The following is a 20,604-nucleotide window of genomic DNA, read 5'->3' as shown; positions in this document are numbered from 1 at the left end:
TTTTTTTTTTTTTTTTAACAAAAACAGTCTACATCAATCTTCTAAACAGTTTCCAGAACATTCCTTATTATTTTCATTTAGGGGATTGTATTTTGGAACCTTCCAGTGATCATAGGCAGGTGGTGGGTTGGTAGGTCTTACATAATAAATTAATTCTAATATCACCACAAGGAGCTCTGGTAGCATAGTGGTTATGAATCAGACTGTGAACCTCAAGGTCAGCTGTTCGAAACTAACAGTTGCTCTGTGGGAGAAAGAGGAGCCTTTCTGCTCCCGTAAAGATTTACAGCCTTGGAAACCCTGTTCAGGGTCACTATGGGTCAGAACCGACTTGATGGCACTTAACAACAACAACAATATCACCATCTCTGTGCAGTGCTGTGGGACAAGTACTCAATCACAAGGTCGGTTTGATCTGCAGAAGTGACAGAAGTTCAAACCTACCAGCCACTCCTCAGAAACCTTATACAGGGTGGTTATGAGTAGGAACCGACTCAACAGAACTTAACAAAAATCAACAACCATCTCAGTGAGCCTTCTGAGCGTTTCTTCAGTACACTATCAAGTAAGTCCTAAAATCTCTACCTCAGTGGAGGGTAAGTTATTCCTCCTCAGAAGCTGTACCTTTATCCTCTGGTTAGTAGCCTGGAGGTAATGAGGGGTAGATCTTGGAGAGAAGTTGTGTCATCTGGCAAAGCACCTGCCTTCACTGATGTTGCTGCACCCTCTTCAGGAAAAGGGTGATTTCTCTCCTCAGACAGGATGGAGGGGGTACTTCTGACATCCTAGAGAGTTCAGGGAAACTGGGAGTTCAAAGTTCTCAGACTCATATACCCAACTGCTTCTAACACAAATCATGGGGCCCCACTCTTTTCTCATCAGGGCATTAACTTTGACATACAATACCTGTCGAGGCTGTGCACTGAGTCTCCTGTGCAGTTCTGCTACACTAAAAATTCAGTCCTGGGTCTGATAGTCAGCACTGTTTATAGGAAATGAGAGTCTCCTTCACAGTTACCATAAAAACGCTGGCTTACGTAGAGGCTCATTACTTATCCATCAACTATCATGGACTGCTCTCATTTTCACATACCAAGTCTTTCAATGCAGTTAACCAAATCATCTCACTCAGAGATACTTAAAATTATTGTTGGTCTTGTAACAATCAAGTCCAACAAATCCCAATGGCTCATCTTCTACATACATGTCCCAACAGTTATTTCATGTGAATGCATTAGCATTTGTGACGCCCCTGCAGGATTATCATCGCTCCACTTACCACCAGCAATGGGACAGTCACTTTTTGTCAGATTGCTAACTAGACTTGCTTGAACATCCTATAGTGAGTGTCTGATTTCTAGAACTACTCTTGAATTTGTGTGTGTGTGTGTGTGTGTGTGTGTGAACTGAGTGATAGTCTACATGAAAGAACATCAGCTTTACAACATCGTTTCATTGCAATGATTACAATCTCCTTCGTGCATCATCATTCAACAGTATTTGCTTCTATTCCCTCTGTTTGCTTTGTTTTTTTATGGGGGGGGAGTACACAAAAACACTCAGGAATGTATAATAATTTAAGCAACCAAAGGGCACATCTGCAAGCCTGCCTCCTAGCCACCAGCACTCAGTCCCTCTCTTTCCATGAGTCTAGAGTCCTCAGCTGCTCCCTCTCTCCATGTGCTCATCTCTGGTGTCGCTGCTTCTCTGGATAGGGTCCTGCATTCTGCTCATGCTCTTCTCCCTTGATGGTCTTCCTAATATTGTTTAAAGCTGGATTGTCCAGAAATCACAGCTTAACGCAAATGAGTTGAGCAAAATCTCAACAACCAGAAATGAAAACCATGAATAAGATAGGACATAAAGTGTAATTCAATTCTGTGGACGCATTCCCTGAGAAGCCATAAAAAAACAAACAAACAAACAAAAAAGAAATAAACTACATTTTGTCATTGCCCATTAGTAGAGGGAGAAGAATTTCTCTACTGGTTCCAATCTCCTCTGGTAATGTAGTGGTTACGAATCGGGCTGCTAACCTCAGGGTCAGCAGTTCAAAACTACCAGCCATTCCATGAGAGAGAGATGAGGCTTTCTGCTCCCGTAAAGATTTACAGCCTCGGAAACCCTGTACAGGGTCGCTAAGAGTCGGAACTGACTGCACAGCACAGTAACAATAGCTGTTCAAAGACTCACTTTTGGTGTGAGCATTAACCAACTCCCTTGACAGTCCAGTTTATGCACATCTATATGTACTATGCAATACCAGCAGAGAAGACCCAGGTCAGGATTTGAGAAGCATGGGCAGAAGGCGAGGTGGTTAGGTTGGCTTGAATGAAATCAATCAGATCCTATGCAAGCTATTGCCACAGCAGAAGCTGGAACAAGAGGAAGAGGCTGAGAGGATCTGAAGTGAAAGATAGCAAGTTGATCAAGGGAAGGGAATCACAGGGAAGTATGGAGAGGATACTTATACACATGACCGTGTATAAGATGAAAATTTAGTCTTTAAGAATAAATTGGGGGAGAGAATAAACAAGATGACGGAGAGGGTAGAAGTGCAGTAAGGACCTCCATCAGCAACAACACAGAATACCAGACCAAGCAGGCTCAGGAGATGGTCCCAGAACTCTGAACCATATATAAAGGAATATTTAGAAGGCTGAAAGGCTTACACTAGTGGAATTTGTAGCAGAATCAAGAAATCCAGTGCTTTCTAATCCAAGGTGCTCAGCTGATCCCTGAGTGGCTATCTTGGGTGAGACTGAACGGGGGAAGGATCAGAGCACCCACGAACGCCTGACAGACCATGGAGATAACGGTGTGGACATTCTTTTTGTTGTATCTGTTCATTGGTCTCTTGATGTCTGTGCACCTCCATTCTGGTGACTAGAGGGGGTGCCTGAGCGAGTGGACCCCCACCCTCACCCACAGAGGATTCTATTACACATGCACACAGATCTCCTCAAAATTTAAAGGAATAATTTCCACTTAAAATGAAATGGCAGCGTAAAACAGCCACAGCCAACCCTGAACTGTTTATTACTAGGGTAAAGGCCTGAACAGGGGTTGTGGAGCAGGACAGGCAGACTAAAAAGGAAACAGGCCAAAAATTAAATCCTGATTTATGTCATAATGACTAATAGTGGCGTCTTGAAATTTCTCAGGAAGAACAGTGAAAAGGGAAGCCCATCTCCTGATCACTTCTACCTGGAGGCAATCAGAAAGCATAAGAAAAATACCAAAACACACACCCATCAAAATATTAAGGCCACAGATAACTCCTGTATAGGCCCAAAAAGAAGAAACAGATGACCATATCAGCACATGTCCAAAGACGAGATAAAGTGACTGAAACAAATGATCTGGAGGTAGACTTACACTCCATACTGGAAGGAGGGCAAGCTTTGGAAATACCTGAGAAGGAATTCAGAAAAATGATTATAAAATGTATCAAAATACTTTACAATGGAGTTGAGAAAAATAAGGAAGAAGTCAGGAAAGCACTACGGGAACAATCAAATAGGATAGATACAGCATTGGAAACAATTCAAAACCTACAGAAAGAGGTCCAAACAATTAATAATAGAGTATCAGAAATAGACAATACTCTGAAAGGGAAAAGGAATAGATCAGAAGAGATGGGAGGCAAAACTAATGAGTTGGAAGATAAATTTCTCAATACTATTAAGATAGAAGAACAAGCAGGAAAAAGGGAAAAAAGTCTGAAGAAGGTCTAAAATTTTTGTTGGACAACATGAAAAGGAGTAACTTAAGAATTATCGGCATTCCAGAACAGGAAGAATCTCACAAGTCCACAGAGGAGATAGTTGAAGAACGGCTTGAAGAAAATTTCCCTAACATCCTGAAAAGTGAAAAGATAAGCATTCTAGAAGCTCAACGAACCTCAGGAAGGATAGACCCTAAAAGAAAATCTCCAAGACATATTATAATCAAGCTCTCCAAAATCAAAGATAAGGACAGAATCCTGAAAGCAGCTAGGGGAAAGAGAAGTCTAACATACAAAGGCAAGCAAATCAGATTAGGCTCAGATCTCTGAACAGAAACCATGCAGGCAAGAAGGCAATGAGGAGACATACATAAAACCCTGAAAGAAAGAAGAAAAAAAAAACTGTCAACCAAGAATCCTCTACCCAGCAAAGCTGTCAATCAAATATGATGATGTAATCAAAACATTCCAGTATAAACAGAAGCTAAGGGATTTTGCCAAAGCAAATCCTGTGATGAAAAACAGCCTAAAGCAAGTGCTGTGGACTGAGGACCAACAAGAACAGACAACAGTCAGAGATTGTATGTGACAGCATCACCAGGAACTCAATTGACAAATGGAAGAGTCGAGAACAGAATAAAGCCATAAGAACAAATTCAGAGGATCTGAGAGGTAAGTCTATGGTCAAAACAATTAAAATGTGAAAGAAAGTAAACACATAGGGACAGAGATTCAGGTGGTGAGAAGGTCAGGTAGATTACAGGATAAAATAAACTATCTTAAATAGAAGGATAAGTTAATGGAATATAAGGTAACCACTATGGTGGGATTGGGGTGGGGGGTTTAGGGGGACAGGGAGGGAGGCAACGGTAGAGCACAGGGTAAAGGCAGACACATCATAGTTTGGGTGTTGGAGAAGGCAATACAAGAAGGGGAGGAGGTGGAAGAACAAGGTAGATAGGGAACACTGAGACAGGTTTGCATGTCCTAAGTGGACAGAGATAAATAATAATGCATATTCAACCTTGGAACAACAGGGATCTGTGATACAGGGATTGAGGCACAGTTTGAAGAGGGGAAGTAATACTAAAATTCTTGACTGTCTTATGAATATTGATTTCCCTTGCCTACTGCTGTATGGTAGACACTTGGAGTGGGATAGAAAGAATGTCGGGAAACATGATTACAGAAAGCTTGTAAGCCCATCTTCAGCCTATAACCGACTGGAATACCTAAAAGGGGTTATAGAATTTGCCTAGTGAAATAGGTCTCTTGCGGAGCCTTTGTAGAGTATAGGACCTTAGGTGGAATCCTGAGTCCCATCCAGAACCTTCTGAGGTGGGACATTCCCACTAGAAAGGACAAGCAGACCAGCCTGGGACAGCTAGAGCAACAGAAGATACATCTTCAAAGAAAGATCATCAGGAAAAACCCAAAACAAAAATGGCAATATGACTGGCTACTGAAAGAATAAGCAAGCTGTTCACTGGGAAGCCATCAAGGCAAGCCATCAAGTTCCTTCAGGTCAAGCCCTCCTCTAAGACTGAAACTCAAAGAGAACACATGAGCAGGCTTGTAAGCTTGCTGGTGACCACATTGGTCTATTGGTGAGTGGAAGAGGGGGAAAACCAGCAATGAAGAAATGGGTTGAGCTCAACCATGGTCCATTGACTACCATTGACCTGGAGATGAGAGAGAGAAGAACAAAGACTGGTTGGTCCAAAGTGTGGTGAGACCTGGGAACACCTGAGCCCATGGACAAAGACAAAACCCCAGAGGGCTAGAGCTGAGGGTGAAGCATCCAGTTGATATGAAGTGAGGGGAGATGCACAAGAACACCCAAACTTGCAGATAGTAAGTACCCATTTGGCCTAGCCTCAATGGCTTGATAATCAGAACTTGACTAGAGGAAGATAAAAAAAAAATTTTTTTTGACAAAGGAAACAAGGGTAAATTGCTACAATTTGATGATCCTGACCTATACTCACCTATACTCATGGAGGTTGTTGTTGTTATGTGCCGGGGAGTCAGTTCCGACTCATAGCGACCCTGTACAGGGTTTCCGAGGCTGTAAATCTTTACAGGAGCAGAAAACTTCATCTTTCTCCCACAGAACAGCTGGTAGTTTCAAACTGCTGACCATGAGATTAGCAGCTCAATTGGTAACCAGTATGCTACCAGAGCTCCTTACTCATGGAGGTAGTAACTCTAAATACCAACAGAGAGGGAAGGGGTCTTCACATCAAGTATCAATGCTATCCCCTCTGTACACAGGATAGATAGAGACTGGCAACTTAGACACTGGCTACCTAAAATGAGGGGGTGATAAAGGCACGAAGTGACTGACTTACAAGGTTTCAAGGGGGAATTTAGCGTAAGAGTGTGTGGGGGAAGAGAGTCCCCACGGAATAGTTTTCATCTTGTCTAGATGGGTCTGGTTAAAAGAGATGGGGATAAGATTCTTATGATTCAATAGTGAATAATTGTTATCATAACTAATTGCAACTGCCACAATTGTAAAGGTAGAAGTTTTGTAACAAAAACGGGGGAGTAGTTACTCTTACAGTCCAGAAACAAAGGACCCTAGGACCATCAAGGGAGAGGTGCACAAGTGGAATGCGGGACCTTATCCAGAGAAGCAGCTACACCCGAGATGGAGGCAGAGATGGGGATAAGGAAAGGGGGAGCAGCTGAGGCCTCCGGATTCATGGGAAGAGAGGCACTAAGAGACAGTGGCCAGGAGGCAGATTCCAGAATGTGACCTTTGGTGGTGTAAATTATTACATTATTACTGAATGTTTAAAAAAAAAAAAAAAAGAGCTAAAGTGACTAGAGAGAAATCCTGTTAACTGATGGTACATGGAGGGGATTGTAAGCATTGTGATGAAACAAGGTGTATGATTTGTTGAATGTAAACCTGATGATCTGCCCTATAAACTTTCACTCAATCCACAATAAAAATGTAAAGAAGAAGAAGAAAATAAAATGAAATACATTGGGGCCTCATGGAAGTCGGCTTTGGCCCTGTGGCTGCCGTTGTAGTATCAAAGACACTGTTGGAGCTGGCAGCCTAAGAATGACTCTCTTCTCAGCCTCTACGCTCACCTGGTCAGAATCCTTGGAGAAGCCTGTGGGATCTGTCCTCCTTGCCCAGTGGTTTGGAACCTGTGGCTTTGAGACTATAAGAGGATGGACAAAGATTCACAGGGGCTGCAAATTCATCCTTGATGGCACCGGGCACTGCCAGCCACTCTGAGGACGATAAATCACTGGCAAGACAGAAGCAGGTTTCCTCCCAGGCCTTGGGCACCATCTCTAAATGGAGAGGCTCCTCCAGGTTCATCAAAAGGAAGAAATTTGCTGATGGGCTAGTGGGGAGCAGCCTGGCCGAGTCTTCTCCTTGAGCAAAGGAGGCCAGTGTCGTGGACCCTGGGTGCTGCTCAGGTCATGAGGCCGCTGCATCCAGAAGCCATTGCAGCCATCCAGAGTAAGGGCCTGTTTAGCAAGGCTGAGGACCAGTTGCTGAGCAAAGTGGGATTGAGCAGCCAGCCCCCTTTGGAGACCTTCCAGGACCTGCTGTACAGACATCCCAGTACCTGTCAGTGCAGCTGCTACCCATGGGGACCAAGTCCTGCACTTCTCTGATGCAGAGGACCTGATCGATGACAGTAAACTCAAGGACATGTGAGACGAGGTCCTGGAACATGAGCGGACAGTTGCTGACTGGCATCAGAAGCGAGCAATTCAGCAGCTGGACAGGTGCTAGTAGATGGCATCACAGGCATGAGCTCTCCAGACTTCGACAACTGGATGCTGGCAGTGCCGTGGGGCTGCATGGTGTGGTAGGTGATGCACTCCTGAGAGATCACCCTGGGCAGGGCAACCAAGGATAACCAGATTGATGTGGACCGGTCTCTGGAGGGCCCAGCCTGGAAGATCTCCAGAAAGCAAGGTGTCATCAAGATGAAGAACAGTGGGGATTGTTAATGAGGGTCGGGCACCCCATCCCCATCTCCACTGATGGTAGTGTGCTGTGTGGCTCCAAAGGGTGCCTCCGCAACAACTCCAAGGTGGAGATCACCAGCTTACAATTTGTCTTCCTCATCAAGCAGGATCTCATTGCCCTCATCTGAGATCACACCACAATGAAGGAGGGCAGCAGACTGCTGGGCTCCCTCTGGCCTTGGTATCCCTGCCATTCCAGCCCCTTTCAGCTGGGAACTCAGATTCCTGGAAAAGCCTTCTGCCTAGAGTGGGCAGCAGGAGACTTTGAGAGAGGGTAGGACTGGCCAACAGGAAGCCAAGTAGAGGATGGGACCCTCTGGCTTCCCTAGAGCCAGACCCCTCCCCTTAATCTCCTGAGATGTCCGCCTTCACTTCTTTGTCTCCAGCTGATTAGTGTTAGACTTTTCCTTTTATTGTCTTTTGGGGACTTTTGTGTGTGTGTGTGTGATAAATAAAAAGCACTTAGTTCCAAAAAAAAAGAATAAATTGGGCTATAGGTGCATTTTGCTTGGTAGGCCCAACTTTCATCATTTTTTAATTGAATATAATAAATTTATTTTAAGGTAGAACTTGCTTTCTTTTTTTATTATTTGCTTAAGTCCCTAACGATCCCTATTCTGTTACTCTAAGCACAGTGTAAACATTTTTCTTCCCTGCCTGACACTTGAAAGCATGTGAACTTATTACCCCTGAGGATTGGGACGATCTTGGTAACAAAGCATGGTGGATTTAGCTTGCTGCAAATTTTCCATCCAAGTTACTCTTAGCAACCTTTGAATGAGAATGACTCACATTTCCTGGAAAAAGTGAGCTAAAACCTGGATTCCCTGAGCTCCTTTAGACTTCCCAATGCCGGTGAGCAGGGAAGAAACAGGATCAGTGGATTCCCTGAACATTGGGCACATATTAGAAACACTGGCAAGCTCTTTTAAGAAATTAGGAGAAGGCATCTGGGTATCTTAAAACGAGCTCATTTATGTAAAGCAGTTTTTTCCTGGTTCTGATTAAGCACAAAGATGACTGTTCCTGGTTCTCTTCCTCACCATTTTACCTTTAGTTCCACATTGATGCAGTGGTTGAAACACTTGGCTGTTAGCCAAAAAGTTGGTGGTTTAAATCAACCGTTGTGTGGGAGAAAGACTTGGCAATCTATTTCCATAAAGATTTACAGCCTTGAAACCCTACGCGGCAGTTCTACTTTGTGCTATAGAATTGTTATGAGTTGAAATCAACTCAGTGGCAGTGTGTGTGAGTGTGACCATCATTCTTCTATCCAAAAGCAAAGTAAGAGTTATGTTTGCCATATAGTCAAAATAGAACTTAAGATCTGTTTTCTGTGTGTAATAATAATTGTACACCAATCTTTTACATAGTCTCTAGATTAGTAAGGGATGTTGAATTTCTCAAACCCATTTCAAGGTGGATAATAGATACCATCAACATTTTATTTGGAAATGTATGTTGCTGTTGTTACGTGTCAATTCAGAGCAATCCTATTTACAAAAGAACAGAACACTTCTGGGGCCTGGGTTCTCATCATAATTGTTTGTTTGAGCCGATTATTATCGCCACTGTGTTAATCCAGCTCATTGAGGCTCTTCCTCTTTTTCACTGACCCTCTACTTTATCAAGCATGAGGTTGTTTTTGCCAGGGACTAGTCCCTCCTGACAGCATGTTCAAAATCCAAGAGACAAGTCTAGTCTTCCTCGCTTTTGTGGAACATTCTGGCTGCACTTTTTCCAAGATTGATTTGTTTGTTCTTCTGGCAGTCCATAGTACTTTCAGTATATTCCTCGCCAATGCCATAATTCAAACGCATCAATTCTTCTCTGGTCTTCCTTAGTCACTGTCCAGCTTTCATATGCATATGAGGTAATTGAAAATACCAAGAGTGCACCTTAGTCCTTAGAGTGACCTCTTTGCTCCTGAACTCTTTAAAGAGGTCTTCTGTAGTGGATTTGTCCAATGCAATTGTTGTTGTTGTTATGTGCCGTGGAGTCGGTTCCGACTCATAGCAACCCTGTACAGGGTTTCCGAGGCTGTAAATCTTTACGGGAACAGAACACCTCATCTTTCTCCCGCGGAACAGCTGGTAGTTTCGAACTGCTGACCTTACAGTTCACAGCCCGATTCGTAACCACTACGCTACCACTGGATTTCTTGACTGCTGTTGCTATGAACACATGTAATTATGGATCATGGACTTGTTTCTTGAGGCTTACTCAGTACAGGCATTTTCTTTGCCTCTGTTGAAGGAAATAGTTAAGATGTGGGGAGCTGCCCTTGCAGAACTGAGAACATAGTAGGAAAACATATAAAATGTTTACCTATGCAAAGTGTTGGGTGGCACTCAGAAGGGAGGGAAGACATCCAGAGGAAGTAACATTTTCTTGAATCTTGAAAGATGATGAGCTCCTGAGGTAGAGGTGAGACTATGAGAATGAGGACAGTTCAGAACAGTGAGCAGAGGACAGAGACAAGTGTAGGACATTTATCCCTCCTGTCTAACTGGACTGCCTGCGCTACTATTGCCCCTGTCTACCACCTCACTTGGGGTGCTACTGTGGCCACCTTACCCTATGATCTCTGCTAGACTGTGCCATCATCTCGGAGGTAGATAAATTGAAACAGCAGTCAGTGAATAGCAAACTGGTCACTGGTACCCTCTGTTGAGAACACTGGAGCTGGTTGTACCTTCAGCCCCAGCTATCTATTGTCAAATGTACCATCACACAAACCACAACTAGAAGGAAAGTACCTAAATGCTTTAGATTTATTTCTTCATTCTCACAAGCTTGAAGTTCAATTGGCAGAAGCATTGGTCATGTAATATGCTGCCACACTCTTCAGAGGATCTGAAAAGGAAAGCTTGATCTGAAGAGCTGTGGGTGACTAGCTAAAGAGATGTAGTGGGTGATCATGCGTATTATTCCTGTGGAATATTTAAGCATTTCCTCCTTTGGGTTACTGGTAGTTTATGGTATCTTTTACCTCCACTAACTTCATGTTCTCAATCAGTGAGACTATGTACCGAGATGCATACCTGAGCTGCCTGGGGCACATAAAAGAAAACGGATGTGTGATTTCTATCAGTTAAGTTACACACAACTTTAACAGTGGGACCTTGCTGCTGCTGCTGTGAAGTGCTGTGGAGTTGGTTCCGACCCATAGCGATCCTGTATAGGGTTTCCGAGGAGCAGCTGGTGAGCTTGAACCGTCACCTTGCAGTTCAAACAGCTTTGCAGTCTGACGCATTAACCCACAGCGCCACACCAGGAGTCCAAAGTAGGACCTAAATATCTGTATTTTAAAAGCTCCCCAAATAACTGATGTATGTCCAAAGTTCATTATGGTGCTTTTAGTCCAACAAAGAGAGGAAGAAAGCAGCTTACTTTAATTGGACAAATGCCATTATGACATCTTTCCCCTTTCTTCTTCTTCTTCTTCTTTTTTTTTTTTTTTAAGGTTTTTATTGTGCATTGAGTGAACGTTTACAGGGCAGATCATCAGCTTTACATTCAACAAATCAAAACCGTGTTTCATTACAATGATTATAATCCCCTCCATGTACCATCAGTTAACAGTATTTCTGTAGCTCTTTTTAAAAAACACTCAGGCATATATAATAATTTACACCACCAAAGGGCACATTCTGCAAGGCTGCCTCCTGGCTGCCAGTTCTTAGTCCCTTTTCATGAATCTAGAGTCCTCAGCTGCTCCCTGTCTCCATGTCCCCATCTCTGCCTCCATCTCTGGCGTCGCTGCTTCTCTGGATAAGGTCTCGCATTCCACTTGTGCTCTTCTCCCTTGATGGTCCTAGAGTCCTTTTCCCTCTTTATTCTTATATACTTTCAATAACAATAAGGGGAAATGTGGCTAGAATTTCTCTTTGAGTTGGATTGAAATACTTTGACAAGCTACTGAAGTATAAGTAAGTCCTCCTAAGACTGTTGTTAAGAAACTGAGAAATAGTTTCCAAACTCCCATGCTTAGGGCAAGAAGACCTAGATGTCCCGTTTGAGAAGTTAAGGAAGAAAATGTAAAGAGGGATAGGAAAGGACAAAGCTAGCTGTGGTGAGCCTCCAAGTCTTCCAGAGACTGGACTCCTAATGCTTGAGAACTCCTAGTTCTTGCTGACACAGTGCTAAGGTTGTTGTGCAGGGTTGTTGTTGTTAAAAGGCAATTGAGTTGGTTCTGACTCATAGTGACCCTGTATAGGGTTTCCAAGAAGTGGCTGGTGGGTTTGAACCACCAGCCTTGTGGTTAGCTGTCGAGTGCTGACACTAGAGCGCCACACCAGGGCTCCCAAGGTGACATGAACAATATGAAAGCAGAAGCTAGAGGGTCAGGGAAGTCTCAGCTGAGGTCTGGACTCACAATGGTAACGGTCAATACTCATTTTGACATTCAGGAGTGAGAGAAAGTTTCAAAGCTATTTCACATGGCAACAGGAGGATTTTCTGATGTCAGGAGGTTGTGTTGATGATGGGCTCACAGCTTGTTGTTTATCATGGTGGTTGTTGTTGTTGTTAAGTGCGGTCAAGTTGATTCTGACCCTTAGCGACCCTGTATAGGGTTTCCAATGAGCAGCTGGTGAGCTTGAACCACTGACCTTGCAGTTCAAACAACTTTGCATTCTGACACATTAGCCCACAGCGCCACACCAGGACTCCTTATTGTGGTTAAGTACTGCCAAAATTCAGACTCACAGTGGTTAGAAGTCCAGTGTTTATCCTACGGCTACACCAAGATTCCATGACTAGAGCTACATTTAGAAGGTTATATAGAAAGTCAGTACTGGACTGCGAACCACAAGGTCAGCAGTTCAAACCCACCAGCTATTCCTTGGAAACCCTATGTGAGGTCACTATGAGTCGGAACCATTGGATGGAACATAACAACAGCATCATCATATGGAGTCCTGGTCTCCTGCTCTTGGATAAACACTGGACTGCAAAGTCAATTGAAACTGTAAGGTGGTGGTTCAAACCCACCAGCTGCTCCTTGGAAACCCTATACAGGGATGCTATGGGTTGGAATCTACTTGATGGCACTTAACAACAACATAGAATATCATAAGGTGCACTGGTGGTGCTGTGGGTTAGGTGTTAGGCTTCTAATGGCAAGATTGGCAGTCCAAACCCACCAGCATCTCTGAGAGAGAAAGATGAGATGGCTCCCATGAACACTTGCAGCCCCAGAGACCCTATATAGAGTTGCTGTGAGTCAGAATCTACTGATGACAGTGAATTTTTGTTTTTTGTTTTTTAATAGCATTGACTTGAGAGCAATGGGTGTAGACAGCCAATGTACATGCATGTCCAGGGCTTTGAGCTCTCAGAGCGTGGCCATTCAGTGGCACTTCAAAACATATTCTGTGCCTTAAAGAGCTCTGGTAGCATAGTGGGTTATGATTTGGCTTGCTATCTGCAACATCAGCAGTTCGAATCTACTAGTTGCTCCATGGGAGACAGATGAAGCTTTCTGCTCCTGTAAAGATTTTAAGTCTCAGAAATCCTATACAAGGTGCTGAATTAGAACTGATTCAACATCACACAAACACCACCACTGCCACCCTCTGCCCTTTACTTTTCCCTGGATCACTAAGAATCTCACAATAGAGCAAATCTGCTTCTGGGAGCTATGAATAGCTCAGTCTTTATAACTGCAGCCACTTTCCTCCTATTCTCCACAAATAGTCACATGTCTTTTCGTAGAAGTTGTAAGTCAAGAATATGATTGGATTTTTATATGCAGCATTAGTAAATTCTCAATAAATCACCTACTTACTTTCAGTTAATAGAAGTTCTAGTATCTGAGTTGGAGGTGCTAAGACTTCCAGAATAATATTGAATAAAACTAGAAAAGCAGACATCTTTGTCTGGTTTCACTATTAAGTACAATGGTTGCTCTTGGTTTTGGAATATTTCCTTCTTCAGATTCACAAAAAAAATGCTCTGAGTTTTATTACGAATTTACAATGGATTCTACCAAATGTTTTATCTGAATCTATAGAGAATTAGTTAGGTGAATCTGCTTCACAATGCCTCTGTGTTCAAGAGCAAAGATATCCGTTTGAAGACTAAGGTGTGCCTGACCCAAGCCATGGTATTTTCAATAGTCTCATATGAACATGAAAGTTAGATAATGGTTAAGGAAGGCCATAGAAGAATTGATGTACTTACGTTATGGTGTTGGTGAAGAATATGAAAAATACCATGGACTGTCAAAAGAAAGAAACACAGGCAGAATGTTCTTCAGAAGCAAGCATGGTGACAGTTCATGTCTCCTGTTTTGGACATGCTATCAGGAGGGACCAGTCATTGAAGAAGGACATCATGGTTGTGAAAGTGGAGGGTGAGTGAAAAAGAAGAAGACCCCCAATGAGATGGACTGGCACAATGGCAGCAGCAATGTCCTCAAGTATAATGACAATTATAAGGATGGGACAAGACCAGCCAGTGTTTCCTTCTGTTGTGTATAAGGTTGCAATGAGTCAGAACCAACTCGAGGGCACCTAACAACAATAACAATATAGGGTATAAAATGAGATGAAATATCTCCCCGTTTTTTGTATTTTCTGAGTGAGTTTGTATAAAGTGAGAATTAATTATCCTTTTAAAATTTCTTAGAAATTAACCTGCAGCAGCATCTGGGCTTATATTTCTGGTTTTTCATTGCTGATTTATTTCTTACACCTGCAGATTATTTTTCTTCAATGTGAATTCAGCAAGCACATTTTTTAAAATTATACATATTATCCTGAAATTCTGCATGTTATGAAAATATTTGTATTAATTTGATCCATTAGGTTTTTAGAGTCCGAAGTCTTGGGTTATTACTTTAAGAAAATTTCCCAGAAATTAAAATATTATGTTCAATTATCCTTACTTTGCATTTCCTTCTCAACTGGTTGTTCTGAGCAGTGAGCAAAGACAGCTGCAAAACTCACAAAAAGGGAAACTTCGTCCAGACATAACGTGCCTTTTGTGAACAACAGTATCACCTACAGCCTTGCAAAAAAAAAACAAAACAAAAAAAAACAACAGGAAACCTGACTCTGACCCAACGACAAATTTATAGAAAACAGTGAAGAGAGAGAAATCTGTTAAACCACACCGTATGAAGTTGTTGTTAGGTGCCATTGAGTTGGTACCAACTCATAGCAACCCTATGTACAACAGAATGAAACACTGCCCAGTCCTGGGCCAACCTCACAATTGTTGCCACACTTGAGCTAATTGATGCTGTCACTTTGCCAATCCATCTCACTGGGCGTCTTCACTGTGACCTTCCACCTTACCAAACATGATATCCTTCTCAAGCGACTGGTCCCTCCTGACAATATGTCCAAAGTATGAGAGACGAAGTTTAGCCATCTTGACCTCTAAGGAGCACTCTGGCTGCACTTCTTCCAACACAGATCTGTTGGTTCTATGGGTAGCCCATGGCACTTTCAATTTTCTCCTCCAACACCATAAGTCAAAACCATCAATTCTTCTGCAGTCTTCCTTATTCATTGTCCAGCTTTTACATGTGTATGAGGTTATTGAAAACACCATGGCTTGGGTCAGGTGCACCTTAGTCCTCAAGCTGACATCTTTGCTCTTCAACACTTTAAAAAGGTCTTGTGCAGCAGATTTGCCTGATTCAATATATTGTCTGATTTCTTGACTACTGCTTCCATGAAATAAGCAGATAAAAATCTAGATATGGAAATCTTACAGGTCAAACAAAGCAGCCCTGTTTTCATAGTGGGTTACAAGGTGGGCTGCTAACCACAAGGTCAGCAGTTTAAAACAACCAGCTGATTAACAGAAGAAAGATGAAACTTTCTGCTCCTGTAAAGATTTACAACCAAAAGGAGGAACACAGTCAGCATTTCTCAAGCTGGGGGAACTGAAAAAAAAATTCAAGCCTCGACTTTCATTATTGAAAGATTCTCTGGGCAAATTATTAAATGATGCAGATTGCATCAAGAAAAGATGGAAGGAATACACAGAGTCATTGTACCAAAAGGAAATAGTTAATGTTCAACTATTTCAAGAGGTACCATATAATCAAGAGCCAATGATACTTAGGGAGGAAGTCCAAAGTGCATTGAAGGAATTGGCAAAGAACAAGGCACCAGGAATTGATGGAATAAAAATTGAAATCTTTCAAGAAAGTGAGGCGGCTCAGGAGGCACTCACTCATCTCAGCCAAGAAATTTGAAAGACAACTATCTGGCCGACTGATTGGAAGAGATCCATATTTGTGCCATTCCAAAGAGAGATGACCTAACGGAATGCGGAAATCATCGGACAATCTCTTTGATATCTCAAGCGAATAAAGTTTTGCTAAAGGTAATACAAAAACGGCTACAATCATACATTGACAGAGAACTTCCAGAGGTTCAACCTGGATTCAGAAGAGGCTGTGGAATGAGAGATATCATTGCTGATGTCCGATGGATCTTGGCTGAAAGCAGAGAATATCAGAAGGATGTTTACCTATGCTTTATTGACTATGCAAAGGCTTTCGATTATGTGGATCATGACAAGCTATGGACAACATTGAGAAGTATGAGTATTCCATAACACTTAATTGTACTTCTGAGGAATCTGTACCTGGACCAAGAAGCAGTTGTTCGAACAGAGCTTGGGAACACTGAATTTTTTAAATTGGGAAAGGTGTGCAACAAGGTTGTGTTCTTTCGCCACACTTATTCAACTGTATGCTGAGCAAATAATACAAGAAGCTGGGTTCTATGAAGAAAAACATGGCATCAGGATTGGAGGAAGACTCATTAACAACCTGTGATATGCAGATGATACAACCTTGCTTGCTGAAAGTGAAGAGGACTTGAAACATTTACTGATGAATATCAAAGAGCACAGCCTTCGATATGGATTACATCTCAATGTCAAGAAAACAAAAATCCTCACCAATGGACCAAGAAACAACATTCTTATCAACGGAGAAAAGATTGAAGTTGTCAAGGACTTCATTCTTCTTGGATCAACCATCAACACTCACGGAAGCAGCAGTCAAGAGATCAGACAACATATTGCATTAGGCAAATCTGCTGCACAGGAACTTTTTAAAGTGTTGAAGAACAAAGATGTCAGCTTGAGGACTAAGGTGCGCCTGACCCAAGCCATGGTGTTTTCAATAACCTCATACACATGTGAAAGCTGGACAGTGAATAAGGAAGATCGTAGAAGAATTGATGCCTTTGAATTGTGGTGTTGGAGGAGAATACTAAAAGTGCCATGGACTGCCAAAAGAACCAATAGATCTGTTTTGGAAGAAGTGCAGCCAGAGTGCTCCTTAGAGGTCAAGATGGCTAAACTTCATCTCTCATACTTTGTACATATTGTCAGGAGGGAACAGTTGCTGGAGAAGGATATCATGCTTGGTACGATGGAGGATCAGAGAAAAAGAGGAAGACCTCCAACGAGATGGATTGACCAGGTGGCAGCATTGATGGCGTCAAGTGTGGCAGCGGTAGTGAGGTTGGCCCAGGATCGGACAATGTTTCATTCTACTGTGCATGGGATTGCTAAGAGTCGGTTCCGACTTGATGGCACCTGACAACAACAACGACAAAGATTTACAGCCTTGGAAACCATATCTAGGGTCGGTATGAGTTAGAAACGACTTGGCAACGGTACACAGCCACCACCAACCACAGGTCAAACAACCCAGGGTCTTCAACACACAATTCACAAGGGATAGGAAGGGGTTGAGGAGGAACCTCTAGATTATAAGGTACTTTAAAGACTAACTGAAAAGCAGACAATTGAACTGTGAAGGATATGGATGCAAAATTGAGTGATAAAACATTTTCAAAGGAAATCATTACAGTCAAAATCAAGATAAGGATCATTTTTAGGAAAGAGAGGTGGAGGACCCTAAAGTAGCTGGTAAAGTTCTATTTTTTGACTGGAGGCAGTTACAAGAGTGCATGCATCATAGTAATTCCTTAAAGTCTGATTTTGCATTCTGGCTTTACTTCTTTTAATATAAATTTGCTTGCTTTTTTACCCAGTCAACAATACCTTTATTATTTTTCTCCAATACCATAATTCAAATGCATCAATTCTTCTCTGGTCTTCCTTATTTATTGTCCAACTTTCACATGCATATAAGGCAATCGAAAATACTATGGTGTAGGTCAGGCACACCTTAGTCTTCAAAGTGACATCTTTGCTCTTTAACATTTTGAAGAGGTTTCATACACATTTACCTAATTATATGTGTTGTTTGATTTCTTGACTGCTGCTTCCATGAGCGTTGATTGTAGATCCAAGTAAAGAGAAGTCTTTGACAACTTCAATCTTTGCTCCATTCATCATGATGATGTCATTTATTTATCCAATTGTGAGAATTTGTGTTTCCATTACACTGAGATACAAGACATACTGAAGGCTGTAATCATCAGTAAGTATTTCAAAACCAGCAAGCAAGGTTTTGTCATCTGCATATCACTGGTTGTTATTGAGTCTTCCTCAAATCCTGATACAATGTTCTTCTTCATATAATCCAGCTTCTGAGATTATTTGCTCAGATTATTTGATGAAAAGATATAACTCTTATACACACCTTTCCTGATTTCAAATCATTCAGTATCCCCTTGCTTTTTTTCTAAGAACTGCCTTTTGGTCTGTAAACAGGTTCCTCATGAGCACAATGAAATGTTCTGAAATACCCATTCTTCACAATGTTACCCACAGTTTGCTACAATCCACACAGCGGAATGTCTTTGCACAGCCAATAAAACATATTTCTGATATTCTCTCTTTTTAGACAAGCTCTAGCTGAAGTCAACAATGATATCCCTAGTTCCATGTTCTCTTTTGAAACCAGCATGGATTTCTGGGAGCTCCCCAATGATGTACTGCTGCAACCATTTTTAAATGATCTTCAGGAAAAACAAAACAACCCCAAAACACAGTATTCCCCAATCTACCCCTACTGGAAATCAGAGCAAATCAAATTTATCTTTATAAGTCCCTTCTTAAAAGAAATTCCAGTCATATACATATGTTGCTGTTGTTAAATGCCCTTGAGTCAGTGTGGACTCATAGCAACCTTATATAGGGTTTCTGAGGAGCAGTTGGTGGGTTTGAACTGCTGACCTTTTGGTTCACAGTCCAGCGCTTATCCTACAGTGCCATACCAGGAGTCATATACATACATAATCTCTATTGAACCTAAACCTTGACTCCTGATGTAATTTAATACCACCCTATAATTCTTCCAATATAATAAAAACCACTTCAGAGATATTAAGTCATCCAGTAGAAAGAATTAATCAAAACCAACCAAATAATAAAAACAAAACAAAAAGAAAAAAACAATTTCCATCAGGTTGATTCCAACTCTTGGCAACCCCGTGTATATAAGAGTAGAACTGAACCCCATAGGACTTCAACGACTTTTTTTTTTTAAGTTTTTGTTGTGAATTGAGTGAAAGTTACAGGGCAGATCATCAGTTTTACATTCAACAAATCATATACTTTGTTTCAGTACAACGATTATAATCCCCTCCAAGCACCATCAGTTAACAGTATTTCTCTGTATTCATTTTAGCTCTTTAAAAAACAAAACAAAAAAAACACACTTATGCATGTAATAATATAAGCCACCAAAGGGCACATTCTGAAAGCCTGCCTCCTGGCCTCCAGCTCTTAGTCTCTCTAATTCCAAGAATTTAAAGTCCTCAGCTGCTCCTTCTCTCAATGTCCCCACCTCTGCCTCCATCTCTGGTGTTGCTGCTTCTCTGGATAGGGTCCGTCATTCTGCTTGTGCTCTTCTCCCTTGATGGTCCTTGGGTCCTCTGTTTCTGGACTGTAAGAATAACTATTTCTCCTTTTTTGTTACAAAACTTCTACCGTTACAATTGTGACAGTTGCAATTAGTCATGATAATAATTACTCACTATTGAATCATTAAGAATCTTATCCCCATCTCTTTTCACCAGACCTGTCCAGACAACATGAAAACTATTCGGTGGGGACTCTACCTTCCCTCACAGACTCTTAAACTAAACTCCCTCTTGAAAACCTGTAAGCAAGCCAGTCACCTCGTGCCTTTATCACCCCCTCATTTTAGGGCTGCCCATATGAGTCGGAACCGACTCCACGGCACTTAACAACAACAACAACAATAAAACCAACAGATCTGTATTGGAAGAAGTGAAACCAGAGTGCTCCTTGGAGGCCAAGATGGCCAAACATCAGATATATTATCAGGAGGAACCAGTCGCTGGAGAAGGATATCATGTTTGGTAAGGTAGAGGGTCAGAGAAAAAGGGAAAGACCCTCAGTCATATGGAATGGCCAAGTGGCCGCATCAATGGGCTCAAGTGTGAGGTTGGCCCAGGACTGGGCAGTGTTTCAATTCTGCTGTGTATACGGTCACTATGAGTTGGCATTGACTTGATGGCACCTAACAACAACATTTTAGGTAGCTAATGTCTAAGTTGCCAGTCCCTATCTACCCTGTATACAGAGGCATTGATACTTGATGTGAAGACTCTTTCCCTCTCTGTTGGTATTTTGAGCTACTAAATCCATGAGTATAGGTCAAGTTCATCAAATTGTAGCAATTTACCCTCATTTCTATTCAATGAGTTAATTTTTGGAAATAGATTACCAGGTCTTTCTTCTAAGCACCCATGGATGGATGTGAGCCTTCAAGCTTTTGGTTAGCAGCCAAGAATGTTAACCATGTGAACCACCCAGGATCACCAGCGTAAGAATGAGTCCCTTTTATTTATTCTCATCATTTATCACGCACCCTTTATTTTCATAATACAGAGACTAAAAGCTGCCCACCAAAATCTGTTGTCCTTTCAGGCCCATGGCTGGAGTAGATTTCCCTA

General features: G+C 42.0%; 1 pseudogene; it reads left to right on the top strand.

Moving 5' to 3' along the window:
* LOC102819088 overlaps window positions 1-7,860 on the top strand; it is a 24,618-nt pseudogene extending 16,758 nt beyond the window's left edge.
* Window positions 7,861-20,604: the final 12,744 nt, after the last annotated feature.

Source organism: Chrysochloris asiatica, unplaced genomic scaffold, assembly GCF_000296735.1.
Source record: "Chrysochloris asiatica unplaced genomic scaffold, ChrAsi1.0 scaffold00025, whole genome shotgun sequence".
Classification (NCBI taxonomy): Eukaryota; Metazoa; Chordata; class Mammalia; order Afrosoricida; family Chrysochloridae; genus Chrysochloris; species Chrysochloris asiatica.
Note: the sequence above shows the minus strand (reverse complement) of the source record. Positions and strands in the feature narration are given on the sequence as shown.